The sequence below is a fragment of the Microcaecilia unicolor genome, chromosome 4, assembly GCF_901765095.1.
Source record: "Microcaecilia unicolor chromosome 4, aMicUni1.1, whole genome shotgun sequence".
Taxonomy (NCBI): Eukaryota; Metazoa; Chordata; class Amphibia; order Gymnophiona; family Siphonopidae; genus Microcaecilia; species Microcaecilia unicolor.
This window is the reverse complement of record NC_044034.1, coordinates 170269034-170284406: the sequence shown is the minus strand read 5'-3', so window position 1 is coordinate 170284406 and position 15373 is coordinate 170269034. Positions and strand designations below refer to the sequence as shown.

At 42.4% G+C, this 15373-nt stretch overlaps 1 protein-coding gene across 1 annotated transcript in view; it reads right to left on the bottom strand.

The window, feature by feature from the left end:
• The window catches only part of PPFIBP2 (PPFIA binding protein 2), a 310354-nt gene that overhangs the window by 170347 nt on the left and 124634 nt on the right, over nucleotides 1-15373 (bottom strand).

Sequence of the window (15373 nt, the reverse complement as noted above, 5' to 3'; positions counted from 1 at the left end):
GGTCCACCTGTCTGAAGTGCACTGCACCTACTACTAAACTACTCCAGGGACCTGCATGTGTTCCAATGGACCTGAGTATGACATCTGACGCTGGCCTAGAGGCTGGCAAGCAATTTTCTTCATCACAATTTTTGGGGGTGGGAGGGGGTTAGTGACCACTGGGGGAGTAAGGGGAGGTCATCCCTGATTCCCTACAGTGGTCATCTGGTCATTTGGGGCACCTTTTTGTGCCTTATTCATAATAAAAACAGGTCTAGCTCAAAACGTCTAAGTTTTAGTCCTGGACGTTTTTGTTTTGTTCCATCTGAAAGACGTCTAAGCCTTAGGAACGCTCAAGTCCCGCCTTGAACACACCCCTCACATGCCCACTTGAGATTTAGACGTCCTTCTGACGGATTTCAGAGAAAAATGTCTAAAAAGAGGTTTCAAAAATACTGATTTAGACGTTTCTGTGAGATTTATGTCACTTTTTGGATGTTTTTCTCTTTTGAAAATGAGCCCATGTTGGTGTTTGCAAATAAACTTTTCTCCTAGAGTCCTTTCTGGCCTTTTGTGGTTTGTGATAGCCATTGCTATTCCCTACTTTTTGTCTGTTTGACTATTAACCATGAACCTACTTCAGATGCAGTAGGCCAGGAGAACTGGGTCAGTCCAACAAGACCCTTCATCCTGGAGCATCAGGTTCTATTTGGGTGCTAGGATGGAAGGATGGGATCAGGCACTTTACATATTGTTTTCAGGCACAGGGAACAATACTCCGTGTGAAGAATTCGGCCTATATTAAGCTGTGTGTTGCTACTGCTGGTAGTGCAGATGTATTACTATCAACAGTGATAACACACATTATGTACTGCAAAACATAAGATTTAACATTCTTTAGCATAGTGGGTACTTAACACAGTGAACGGGAGAAGGTAATGCCAGAGTTAAAAATCAGCTGTTAACATGCAGTAATGGATGGTTTTAACATAGCACAGCACATTCGCTCCTACAGTTAAGCCCAAGCTCATGTAATCCTCCTAATTCTATAAAAGTTGCAAAAAATTGTATGTGCAATTTAATTGATTGTGCTAATTAGCACCAATAATTGTCTTTTTAACAAGCAATTATTGGCACTAATTAGATTTAATTGGAATTTACCCACCTAAATTTTATGCACAAGTAAAAAAAAAAAGGCGTGGAAATAGGAGGGTCATAGGCAGAATTAGAGTGTTCCTAAAATTAACGCATGTAGTTATAGAATAAAGGGGAAATGTGCCTAATTTAGACACAAAGATTTGCACCACATTTCAGTTGGTGCAAATGGATGCGCCTAGAATTAGGTGTGATTCCTGCGTGTAAGCGCTATTCTATAAACCATGCCTAAATTTAAGAGCAGCTTATAGAATAACGCTTTTTTCAGCACCATAAGTAGAATTCACCCCAATATGCAGATCTAAGTTTTATGTATTGCTGACTCCTTCCCCCAATATTTTCTTTAATGGACAGAAAAGATGAAGCATGCTAGACTGTACCCCAGGAAACACTAATGAAAAGTTTCAACTACCCTCTTAAGCCCTGTTCCCTGCAGAGGAGAGTCAATGCTTTTATTACTGGCCAGAGTATCATATTACCACTGCAGTTTCTGAAATCCTGACATACCATCTCCTCTGGTGCCAAGCAAACAGCATAACACTGGGGAGCCCAGAGCATGAGAATTAAATAAATCACATAGATTTTGTCACTTATCAAGGGAATTCTAGAGCACAGAGGCTGGAATTTGGGGGGAAACTCTGGAAGTTTGCTGCTCTTAACATCTCCTCCTAATTTACCCTCCAACCAAACTCAAACAAGCTTTTTTAAAGATAATTATTGGAAAAGGACAACAAAAATAGTCACTTAAAAGGCAGATTTCAGAGAAAAAAAACCATTAAATGCAGGCTACAAATCCATTAAAATCATCTCCTTATTCTGACATGGAATATACATGTTAAAATTATCCAGATTTGTATGATAATATCAAATTTAATCTCAGAAATTTTGAAGAAATATTCTCCTCAAAACCTTCAACACTACCCTTGAGCTTGCGGTAAGTTTTCAGTTAAGGCCAGTATTTTTTCTGCGCTCTTGTCTGAGCATTAGGAGGGAATACCGAGTAACCTCATTAACATCCATTTTAATATATTTAAAGGTTTAATTAGATAGGAGACGGCATGACGTCAAAAGGCTGAAGCTGTCTCTCACGCAGCTGTTATATTTTGTTAGTCTAATGAATTTGTTAGTCAAACACATACTCAAGGAGTGAAGGGGCTGCACATACTGCAGCAGGACATGTTTATCCACTCCTACCCTAGCTGAGATAATATTTAATCACCTCTCTGACCTCATGTGCAACTTTCTTTAAATTAATCCCTTTATTTTCTCTTATTCTCTTATCTATTTATATGTTCCATCTTTGCTTATAATCTACGCCGTCTATTACACATTTATTTATTTATTAGGATTTATTTACCGCCTTTTTGAAGGAATTCACTCAAGGCAGTGTAATATATAATAGAACAGTATGTGCAGCCCGTGTTACTCCTTGTGTGTGTGAGTGAGACCAATAAGTTAGTTACTTCTTCCATTAAAGGTTTGGTTGAAGAGCCAAGCTTTCACCTGCTTCCTGAAGTAGAGGTAGTCTTGTGTTAAGCGCAGCCTTTCAGGCACTGCATTCCAGAGTGTGGGGGCTACCCCAGAGAAGGCTCGCTTGCAGGTATCACATCATGTAATGTCTTTTGGATAGGGTGTGGTTAGTGACAGTCCTTGTGTTGACATTGTAAATAGTATACTATACTATGCCATGCTTTGTGTTGTTTTTGAATACTTTTCCTGCTGTAATTGTCTATTTCTTATGTTTGATTTATTCTTACTGTATATCGCCTTGAGTGAATTCCTTCAAAAGGCGGTAAATAAATCCTAATAAATAAGAGTGGCCTAGTGGCCTAGTGGTTAGGGGTGGTGGACTTTGGTCCTGGGGAACTGAGAAACTGAGTTCGATTTCCACTTTAGGCACAGGCAGCTCCTTGTGACTCTGGGCAAGTCACTTAACCCTCCATTGCCCCATGTAAGCCACATTGAGCCTGCCATGAGTGGGAAAGTGCGGGGTACAAATGTAACAAAAAAAAAAATAAAGCATTCAGTAACACACTTCCCATTTCTGGCACAATTCCATGGATTCTACATAGCGTGACTTAAATTGCAAGCGCAAATCTGGTTGTATTCTGGATTTGCGAGTGCAACTTAATTAGTTAACAAGCCAATTGGTGCCGATAATTGCCAATTAAAAAACAAGTGACACTAACTGGCATTAATTAGAATTTACCCACACAACTGTCTAAGCATATTCTGTAATGTGATGTGTGTAAACTCTGTCCTAAAAAACTAGCACCGAAAAAAATACACTTAGGCATAGTCTATAAAGTACACCTAAATACAAGCGTATTTTATAGAATAGGCCTAAATTTCTGCACGGTTTACACAATACACCAAGCAGCCACCTACGCAACTAAATTTAGTCACGGGCACTTATACCAAGTAAAACTTGGTGTAAGTGCCAACGCCTAGATGTATTTTTTTCAGCACCAGTTTTTTTACGCGTGATATATAGAATCTAATCCAATGTGCCTATCTACGCTACTCAATGTTACAGCACCATGTTGTTCTGCCAACAGGACTTCCAGCCTTCTGAAACTAAGAGGCTGAACATTGCATTTCATGTGATTTTAATAGGGTGAGTTCTTTTCCTACACTGTTTAAAAGAAATCAAATTTGCAACAATTTAATGCTACTGCATCAGATTTTATTTAAAGAACATTTTTTGTAGTAAAATGCCAGAGAAACAAATATTGAAGAGTGATTCACTTCAGAAACTGCATATGAGATACATCAAAGGAGGAAACCTCAGCATCAAAGCGGTGGTTTGGTATCACTCTTCTCTTTAAAACATTGTTTGCATACTGGCAATATTGTTAAGGATCACACACTGCTGCTGGTTGTAAAGATCCCATTGGTGCTGCAAGACCCTTTTCCCTGAAGCACATTTTCCAGAGTTATTTTACTATCTGATCCTAAATTTATAAGTTACTTTCCAGTCAGTGAACTCAGATTTATACATTATTCACTGTCCCCCATCTACACATATATCACAGATTTACATGTGAATATACTAATCTAAATGTTAATAGTAATTTGAGACTTTGCCTTTGATCAAAAGGTCACCATTCAACATGATGAAAGCTATATTGTTAGTCCAACAAAAAAGTATCACCTACAATTTTGTGAGCTTTTATTTCTAAATATCCAAGTGGACTAATATAGCAACCATAATTTTCTGCAAAAGAAAGAAAGGCCCGAAAGCTTGTCTCGACGGGCCCAGTTAAACGAGGGCTGGGCCCGTTTGAGAAGGCTTTGAACAGGAAGGAGGGAGTGCGTGGGTGGGGGGGGGGGGGGGGTCAGTGTTCTTGGCTGGAGGGCTCACGTGATTGGTTGGCTTAAAAGAAGCCGGCCAGCCCTTGAGCACGATTTTGGCATCTGATTGGTGGAGAGGTTGCCAGGGGCGGGGCAGTTGGGAGGGAATAAGGGCTGGGATTCCTCCAACACTTAGGCTGTTTCCTGATCATCAGAGGCGGCTTTGCCCTCCCTCCCATTGAATTTGTGGGGGCAAGGCTTCCTTTGTTGTGTTGTGGAATTGTTTTTTTTTTCAGGTGAATGGCGTTGGAGTTGTCGCAGCGGCAAAAACCCGAGCTACAGGACCAATGGCTCATGGGGATGAGCCAGGTCAATAAAGGCGGGTCGGGCGACCCAGGATAAATGTGTGGAAGAGGAAGAGTTGGGGTGACAACAGGAAGCGGAAGTTGCTGCTTTGCTATCATGGCGAGTGGCGGGGGGGCAGCTGTTGATGTTATGCTTTGACAACTGTAGCTCGTGGGTGGGGTTATCCTTTACTGATGTTAATTGAAAGTTTAAATATTAATAAATCAAGCTGCGGCCTATGGTTATCCCACAATTATGTGCAGAAGAGTTATTGAGCGATGAGGTATGGGGGGAAGCAAAGGTAATTGGGGGAGGGGGGTATGCCGGGTCGAACGGGTCCCGGCTCCAAGGATTAGAGAATTTCACATTTCTTTGTACACTTGTCATGAAACAAAATTGCACTCAAAATTCATACATAAAATATTCTATCATAAAAAAAGAATGTGAATTGAAAGCACTGACTTCTCTGAACAAAACATGCTAGAGGAAGAAAACCAAAGGCCTTTTCTAAATAATGTCCACAGTACCAGGTACAAATACTAAAGGTTTGATTTTATAACAGGACACCTTTGTGGGAAGTCCAAAAAGGCACCCATTCCCATTTTATAAAGACAACATAACCTATGTACCATTACAAAATAAACTCCCACAGATCCAGCCTCGAAAGTTCACAAATGCTGATGAACAAAGTTCTGTCGGTTACATAAAGGCATATTTTCAAAGAACTTAGCTTTACAAAGCTACATAGCGGGGCATTTTCAATATGATGTCTGTCCGACTTTGGACATTTAAAAACATCCAAAATCTGAACAGGAAAGGTCATTTTCAAAAAAGAAAAACGCCTTTTTTTCCCAAAATAGTGTTTTGAACAAGGTTTTGTGATTTGGAAGGTTTGTTTTTTGGTCCAATTTGGAAAATAAAAACGGCCAAGTGCAAAATGCTCAAAATCAATCCATTGGGAAGTAGGAGGAGCCAGCATTTTTAGTGGACTGGTCCCACAGACATCCCAAGACAGCAATAGGGCACCCTAGGGGGCACTACAGTGGACTTCATAAAATGCTCCCAGGTACACATCCCATCATTGCTCCCCCCCATCTGTACACCACTACCAAAGCCCTTACGGGTGAAGGGGGCACCTATATGTGGGTACAGTGGGTTTCTGGTGAGTTTTGGAGGGCTCACAGTTTCCTCCACAAGTGTAACAGGTAGGGGGAGATATGGGCCTGGGTCCACCTGTCTACAGTGCTCTGCATCCACCACTAGACTACTCCAGGGACCTGCATGCTATTCTAATGGACCTGAGTATAACATCTGAGACTGGAATAGAGGCTGGCAAGTAATGTTTGAAATCATATTATTGTGGGGTGGGAGGTGATTAGTGAGCACTGGGGGAATAAGGAGAGGTCATCCCTGATTCCCTTCAGTGGTCATCTAGTAATTTAGGGCACCTTTTTGTGCTTTATTCATTATAAAAACAGGTCTAGCTCAAAACAAATTAGTTTTTGTCCTGGATGGTTTTGCTTTGTTCCATTATGGCTGAAAAATGTCCAAGTGTTAGGAATGCCCAGATCCCACCCTTAACATGCCCGACACGCCCCCTTGTGATTTGAACACACTTCTGGCGGACTTCATAGAAAAACATCTAAAATTGGTTTTGAAAATACCAATTTGGACGCTTTTGTAAGAAAAACATCCAAATGCAGATTTATGCCACTTTTTGGACGTTTTTCTCTTTTGAAAATGAGCTCCATAGTAACATATGGAACTTTGTAAATCTAAGTGCTTTGAAATATGCCTCAATGTGACTTTATAAAATAGAAGTGAAATCCAGCAGAAATAGTACCTAAATTGAACCTAAATGTCTGTGCATAGAGTACACAAACACATGCATGGATTCTTATATTTTATAAACAATGCGAGTGCTTTTTGACTCCACCCGTGCTCCCAGCAATGCTTACAATAAAAGTAGTGTGTTTGTGCCACACACATACTTTTATGCCTGACCTAATTTTATAAATTGTTTTTTTGCTTGTATACATTGCCACATACATGCTAAAATGTCTTTATAAACTTACCTCCTAAAAGGTAAGTAGAGACTTATTTTCATTAAAGAATACTAGCATAACAGGTAAAATACATCACTATGATTTAGGCATGAGCGTTTACACCAGACATAGAGCTGGTATAAGTGGTTGTGCCTAAGTGCCAGAGATACACACATAAGTGTGAGTCCATCCAGACTCAGCTCTTCTGTACACCCACCTGTAAAATACGTTCTATGTAAGATATGCGTGGCTTTTGTAGAATAGCGCTTAGGCTGAATTTTGTAATTTACAAATACACATGTATATGCTGTTATTCAAATCATTTACCCACATATTTGGTTCATAAATGTTAGCACCCACTTTATAGAATATATACAATGCTCCCCCCCACCCCCATTCTATAAACTTGTGTGGCAACGTGGCTAGCGGACAGGCATGGGCCCTTAATAAACACAGGATTAAATGTAAATCAAAATAATTTATTTTCACGCAGAGGAATAGCTGATCTGTTCCCTTCACAGATCAGGAGAAAACAGACATGTAAAATTACTCCTTACATTCATAGGTTCTCTCCTGTGGCCTGCTCCTGAAGGCCCACAGCATGTACTTGTCTGTCCCTCCAAAAGACAGCCCAACCACCTTCTCTCTATCCTGGAGTCACCAAAGTTCAAGTCCTGTCTTTCAATACTTATCACAATGGGGCCCGGATTGGCCCTGATTTCCAAAGACACAGAGTCAGTCAAGTTCCAAGATAAACTTGGCCTACCTCAAATAAGCTTCTAGCAAATACAGGCAGAAACATTTATTGAGGTGACACTACTCTTCCCAGGCTCTCTTCAGGTACTGCAGCTAGCAACAACACCCCAGGAGGACTCTTTCACTTGGGGGGGGTCTCCTTATCCTGTTCTCCCAGAGGGATTTTACTCCATGCTCTCCTCTTGAACCCCCCCCCCCCCCCCTCCTGGCCAGATAGCTACCACACTTGTTCTTAAGGTGGCCTTCCTTCGGTGAGGGAGAGTTCCTAAGGAAACCTGACATTGTACCACCCACTCCCTCACAACTTGCATGCCCAATTTTGCACTTAGCATGAAAAATTGCACAAGTTACAGAATAGTGTTAGTTACATGTATAACTTAATAGACTAATTTGCTACTAAACACCATTGTAAGGTCTGTGCCAGAGCCGGTGGTGGGAAGCGGGACTGGTGGTTGGGAGGCGGGGATAGTGCTGGGCAGACTTGTATGGTCTGTGCCAGAGCTGGTGGTTGGGAGGCAGGGCTGGTGGTTGGGAGGCGAGGATAGTGCTGAGCAGACTTATACAGTCTGTGCCAGAGCCGGTGGTTGGGAGGCGGGGCTGGTGCTGGGCAGACTTATACGCTGTGCCAGAGCCGGTGGTTGGGAGGCGGGGATAGTGCTAGGCAGACTTATACGGTCTGTGCCCTGAAGAGCACAGGTACAAATCAAAGTAGGGTATACACAAAAAATAGCAAATATGAGTTATCTTGTTGGGCAGACTGGATGGACTGTGCAGGTCTTTTACTGCTGTCATCTACTATGTAATTAGTCTATAATTGGGGTTAATTGACACTAATTATACAGGAACCTTGAGGTGATGTTATCTGAGGATCTGAAGGCAACGGAACAGTGTGACAAGGCGGTGGCCATAGTCAGAAGGAAGTTAGGCTGTATAGAGAGAGGTGTGACCAGCAGAAGAGAGGAGGTGCAGATGCCCCTGTACAAGTTGTTGGTGAGGCCCCACTTGGAGTATTGTGTTCAGTTTCAAAGGTCATATCTTGGTAAGGATGTAAAAAGACTTGAAGCGGTCCAGAGGAAAGCAACAAAAATGGTATGGGGTTTACGCCAAAAAGCGTATGAAAAGAGACTGGAAGATCTGAATATGTATACCAGAGAGAAGGGACAGGGAAGATAAGATACAGACATTTAAATACTTGGAAGGCATTAATATAGAAACAAACATTTTCCAGAGAAGGAAAAACAGTAAAACTAGAGGACATGAATTGAGGTTACGGGGTGATAGACATAGGAGTAAAGTCACGAAATTCTTTTTACAGAGAGAGTGGTTGATGCCTGGAATACTCTCCCGAGAGAGGTGGTGGAGAAAAAAAAAACAGTGACAGAATTCAAAAAGGTATAGGATGAACGCAGAATTTCTCTAATTAGAAAATGAACGGTATAAAAAAAAAACCAAAAATGGTTGTATGTGTATTTGTATGTCAAGTGGTGCTTAGATAGCAACTCTGGCTGTGAAAAACTAAGGCCAAAGTTGGGCAAGCTTGTACAGTCTAGGTCCCGTATATGGCAAACCGGTTTAGGAAGGGCAGGAGGGGGCTTTGGAGGAAATTCCAGTAATTTGGAATGTGAGGACAGGGCCAGGCAGACTTTTACGGTCTGTGTCCTGCAAATGACAAGACGGATTTGGATAGGCTGGAGTGGGCTTTGATAGCAACTTCAGTAGTTGGAACCTAAGGACAGGGCTGGGTGGACTTCTATGGTCTATGTCCCAGAAATGAAAAAAACAGACAATGATCAAGTATTTTATATCACATTCATTGTTGGTATAATCATGACTTGATGAGTGTGACTGTTGGGCAGACTGGATGGACCGTTCAGGTCTTTATCTGCCGTTATTTACTATGTTACAAAGTCCGGTGTTCTATAAACTGTGTCTGCAAAATCTATAGGGCATAACTGCAAGGGGGGCACGAACCTGGGGGAGAGGCACATCTGTGTCAGGGGCGTGCTCAGCACTTGCATGCAAACGGTATACAATAATATCAGCATTTAGACTCTAGCATTTACACCAGCCTTTCAGCTAACATAAGTTAGGCGCTTACAGTTAGGAGCATAACTGCAGACTTATCTATAATAGCTATTACATGCCCAGTTGCCTTTATAGACATCCCACCACCTAACTTTTGGTACACTTTATAGAACTGTCCCTCATGGGCCAATGATCAGAAGCCCCACACTGTTCCAAACAGCACTCTAAAAATAATGCTGGAACAGCGTGGGGCTATAACGTCCCTATGATCAAAACTAATAGCATGCAAATTTATGCAAGCTATTAGCTCTGATCATAGGGGTACTTCTGTGGGAGGATTGTGCCTAGGCATGCGCAGAAGTTGTTTGACAGCCCAGACCTGTCAAACAGCAGAAGAGGTTTGACAGGTCCAGGACTCTGTCAAACCTAAGTCCACCCCCCACCCAAACACAAGACCTGGCGGTCCGGTGGACCTCCAGGCCCCCCACCTCCAAAACACAAAAACCCTGGTGGTCTAGTGGGACTGCTAGTTCCCCCCTCATCGATCACAAATGCCCTGGTGGTCCAGTGGGACTGCTATCTAGCTAGCCTGCCCTCCCCTCCCAGGCGGCCTACCTCTCTGTAGTAGTAGTAGTAAGTGGTGGAGGTAGGGACTAACACTCCCTCCCTCCTCTTTGGGCACCTTCCCAAAATGGCGGCGTCCTGCCCTGCTCAGTGCATCCTCGGATACGCTGAGTGGGGCTTAACTTCCATATAAGCAGGGCGAAACATTTTGGGAAGGCACCCAAAGAGGATGGACTTGGTCTCCCTCATTCCTCCCTCACTGGCAAACTGTAACGCCAGCTCCAAGCTAGCACTGGGTTTGCAGCAGTAGCAGCACCCTTGTTTGGCACGCTGCCTGCTGATCATGAGGGAGGAATGCAGAAGGCCCTTATTTGCATACATTTGCATGCAATTAGCATTCGGAACCAGCAACTACATTATTACACGTGCTTGCAGGCTCTGATTTTCAGGCGGGAGCAAACGTAGGTGCTAGTATGGCCCTATTGGCCTCTAGCGCCCGCATTTGCTTCTGATCGTTGGCCCCTAAGTGCCTTTGTTTCCTCCTTCCAAGGTATAGATACCACATTAATTTAAATTTAAAAAGTAAGAGCAACTCTGGGTTCAATGCCTGTCTGAATAATATGGAGGCTTTAGCATTTGAGCCTTAGAACTACAGAATAACAAACAGTAACCAAAAGACACCTTTGATAGGTTCCACATGTTCTGAACTTTGAAAGTTTCTCTCCCTGCTACCCCCCTCCCCCCCCAAAAAAAACACAACTGGAGAAATATCAGGAAGGGAAAGGCAAAGAAATAAAGCATGACAGCACTGCAGAAGAGATGGTCCTGTGCTCTTATTTGACACTGATGATGCAATGAGAAAACAATGAAAAGCTCAGTGCAGGCATTTTGTAAACAGTTTCTTCTGCAGAAGAAAATTACAGTCACTCTTTGGAAGAAAACCAAAAAGCACATTCATAAGTGAAGCTCATTTGCCTTTTGCCAGAAAAGGGGTTAATTAGGTGAGCTGCTTATGGAAATAAAATAAATCAAAAATTAACTGGAGGAACAGAGCTTACATAGGGCTCCTTTTACAAAGCCACGCTAACGATTTCGGCACGGAAAATGCAATGAAGTCCATAGGAATTGAATGAGCTTCATTGCATTTGCTGCACTGGAATCACTAGCGCAGCTTTGTAAAAGGAGCCCATAGTAAGTTACACTTAAAAGACCTGACTTCTGGTGTCCTTTTGTTCAAAAGCTGCCTCTATGCTAAAAGGGAGCTTAATTGCAAAGGCAGAAAGACAACTGCTTTCAGTCCTCATGAGGTATGCCTATAATTAGAGTCTCATGAAGAACTTGGCAATAGTCGAGGTCTGATGCATGAATTATACTTCCCTCATAACGCTACGGTCGTCTGAAACCCTGTTTCTAAGACAGCTTTAAAAACAGACAGCACCGTGCAACACGTACTTACCCTCTTCAGCCACGTGAAATGTTTGTAAATATCAATCTCACCATCCATGCTTTAGGCCCATCTCAGCCTTTGTTGAAGAGTAACTTTGTTTTGGGGTTTTTTTTTTTCTTGCATGTATTTTGACTGAAGCAGCGGTTTTGTCCAGCAGAATTTATTGACCTATTTTTCCTTCTCTTGGAATACCAATCTTGGTTTATATTAGTGTTAATGCTTCTCCCCCCCCTGCTGCCCAAACTCCTTTAACAGAAGCAAACGACCAACTGCATAAACTTAAGGCTGTGTGTATTCCAGCGTGATCCCCTCGGCATCTGGTTCCCAGTCAGTGCAAGCTCCAATATCAGTATAAAGATTTCAAAAGACACATTCTGCCAACTGTTCTCTTAGGAGAGAGAAGAAGAAAATAAAGAGACATCCATGCTTGTTTAAACCGACCATAGCTGCGCCTTCTTGCTTATAGTGAAAACAACAACCTAAAATTGCCAGGCTGTCATAGAGGAACTATTTTGCAGTAATGCCTTCCACTGGCTTTCTGTTTCAAGACTGGCTGGAACTCATTACAGAAAGACCCCTACTTCCTGTCTCTCTTTTACTCCCTGTTTATTGTAACACTCTTCATCTTCTGGCAGTTTCCTTTAAGCTGGCATATTCAGAAAAATAAGCCTTGCACTTTGACTTCAGGGTTTTACATTTTTTTCTCTCTCTCTCATTTTTTCGGCCATCAAAGGGATTTGGTCAAGCTGCCTCCTATATTCTTCCTTCTTTAATGAGCTATATTGCTGCACAGATGTTCAGAATGCAATTCTGGCACCTTCTAATAACTCAGTTCAAGGTGAGATATTTGAAAAAAAACAGTCCTGGATTTCTGACAACCCCACCCTGATGCATTATGGTACCTGCACAACTGTTTTCAAATAGTAGAAACAAATGGATAGATATTAGCAGTCAGTGTTTTTTAAGATGCTTCCAGCCATGGGCTGAATTAATCCCAGATATCAATGTTCAGCTACATCAGGGCTCCGGCATTAATTATCCAGGTATGGGCGATCACTCGGAAGTTAACTGGGCACTGGCTGATATTCAGCCCTGTGGTTGGTTAACTCGATGGAAAGTTAAGACAGCCTTTTTGCTGTCCTAACTTTATCTGCTTACATAGAGGCGTATTTTCAAAGCACTTAAACTTACAAAGTTTCATAGGGACTCATTTTCAAAAGAGAAAAACTTCTAAAAAGTGGCATAAAGCAGAATTAGGACATTTTGCTTGCCAAAATGTTCAAATCGCTACTTTCAAAACCTATTTTGCAGACATCTATGTGTTTTGTCTGCAGTGAATCCAAACCACCAGGGGCTGTGTAGGGGGCGTATTGGGGGTGCGATTAGGGCATTCCAAACACTTGGACCAGTGGTTACCAAACCTGACCCTGGAGGCACCCCAGTTAGTCGGGTTTTCAGGATATCCTCAATGAATACTGTGAGAGAAGTCTAGTGGTTAGGGTGGTGGACTTTGGTCCTGGGGAAATGAGGAACTGAGTTCAATTCCCACTTCAGGCACAGGCAGCTCCATCTGACTCTGGGCAAGTCACTTAACCCTCCATTGCCCCATGTAAGCCGCATTGAGCCTGCCATGAGTGGGAAAGCGCGGGGTACAAATGTAACAAAAATAGAATCTCTCATGAATATTCATTGTGAATATCCTGAAAAGCTGATCAGGTTTGGGAACCACTGACGTGGACGTTTTACTGCCATAATGGAACAAAACCAACACATCCAGGACTAAAACTAAGATGCTTTGAGCTAGACCTGTAATAACTAAGTCACAACGAAGTACCCTAAATGACCAGATGAACACTGGAGGAATAAAGGAATGACCCCCACTTACTCTCCCCAGTGGTCACTGAAACCCTACCACCCCCTTAAAAGATGTGAAAGAAACAGTACATACTCACAAATGTCACAAAAAAAGTGTGGCTCAGAAATGCTACCACCTCATTGCTCAGTAAGATGCCATCCTCGGGCATTAGCTAATGAACAGCGTCTTACTGGGCAATGAGGTGGTAGTATTTCTGGTCCACACTTGACAGAGTTGAGACCATCTTTTTTGTGACATTTGAGAGTTTACATTCATATATTTGACCCCTGACACAGGTGCTTAGTGATGAAATACAGTCCGTGTCGGGTCAATGAATAAAGAACTACTTCTATTTCAACCTTGAAGGTCCCTGGTGCTGTTTTCTCTTTGCTTTTAATTACTTTTATATAATTTTAGTGTAAACTGCTTTGACTTGACTGGCAAAATAGGCGGTATATCAAATGTAATAAATTATAAACGATATTAACTCACACTGAAACCATTACTGCAGACTGCATTAAAATGCATTGCATTTTGTGTTAGAAAATTTAGGCACGGATGTTATAGAATAGTGACTAGGGCAGATGTGGGCGCAAAAGCAAATTGTTGCCAATTAACTCCAATTACTGATTAACACCTTGTTAACTAATTAATCTGCATGTGCATCTGCCCTGCACGCTCAAATTTGGGCACACAATTTTGGTGACCTATATAGAATCCGGGTGCTTACGCAATTAGTACCTGGGCAGTCTTGAGGGCAGAATCAGGGAGGATCTGCCAGTTATGCAGGCATCAGCCATATTCAGTGCTGGAGCATTCAGAGCATTTTATCTGTAAGGCAGATCATTTTGAACATGCTACATTTCTCTTGCGCCATTTACACTGGCTTCTAATTGAGTTTCATGTCAAATTTAAGATTCTTATTATGACCCATAAAATACTGTATGCCAATACACACAATTCCAGAAATAACATGTATAGAATAACATGTACAGAATGTTTGTACGTTTGGGAAGCTTGCCAGGTGCCCTTGGCCTGGATTGGCCGCTGTCATGGACAGGATGCTGGGCTCCATGGACCCTTGGTCTTTTCCCAGTGTGGCATTACTTATGTACTTATGTAGTATCTAACACAACAAAAAATGGGGTGGAGAGGGCCCAATGTCAAGAGATCAGTCGCCACGATGCTCCAGAAAAACCTTTATTTGGACCCAACACAGTCCGTGTTTCGGCTATATCAGCCTTCTTCAGGGGTCAATCGATGAATATACAGTGATATATCGATTGATGGAGCATTTAATGATCATTAATAAGAATCACAGAAACCTTGACAAGCACTTCATGTAATGCACTGTATATTCATCGATTGACCCCTGAAGAAGGCTGATATAGCCGAAACATGGACCGTGTTGGGTCCAAATAAAGGTTTTTCTGGAACATCTTACCCTTGTGTGTGGCGACTGATCTCTTGACATTGGGCCCTCTCCACCCCATTTTTTGTTGTGTTCGATTGCTGTGGAGAGTGTGAACCCCGCTTTGTCTTTCTGCTTATGTAGTATTTGTCATCACTCATAATACCATATATTCCTACAGGTACTTTGTGTTCTCTTAATGCAGTGGCGTAGCCAGATGGCAACTTTTGGGTGGGCCAACAGGTTGGATGGGTGGGCACTAGAGAAACACCTGCCACCTGATATGCCCTGCCCATGCCCCTACTCCTACCGCACACCTACCCCACTCCCAATAACTTCAATGGGAGTAGCAGTGCTGGCCTCAGTGGCTGCAGGCCACATTGAGAGCTAGAGGAAATATAAGAGGGTGCACTGCACGCTTCATCCTCCACTGAGCCACGGTCCTCCAACACACATATGCTTCCCCCAAATATGCCCTAAATATTACAGTGGGGCCC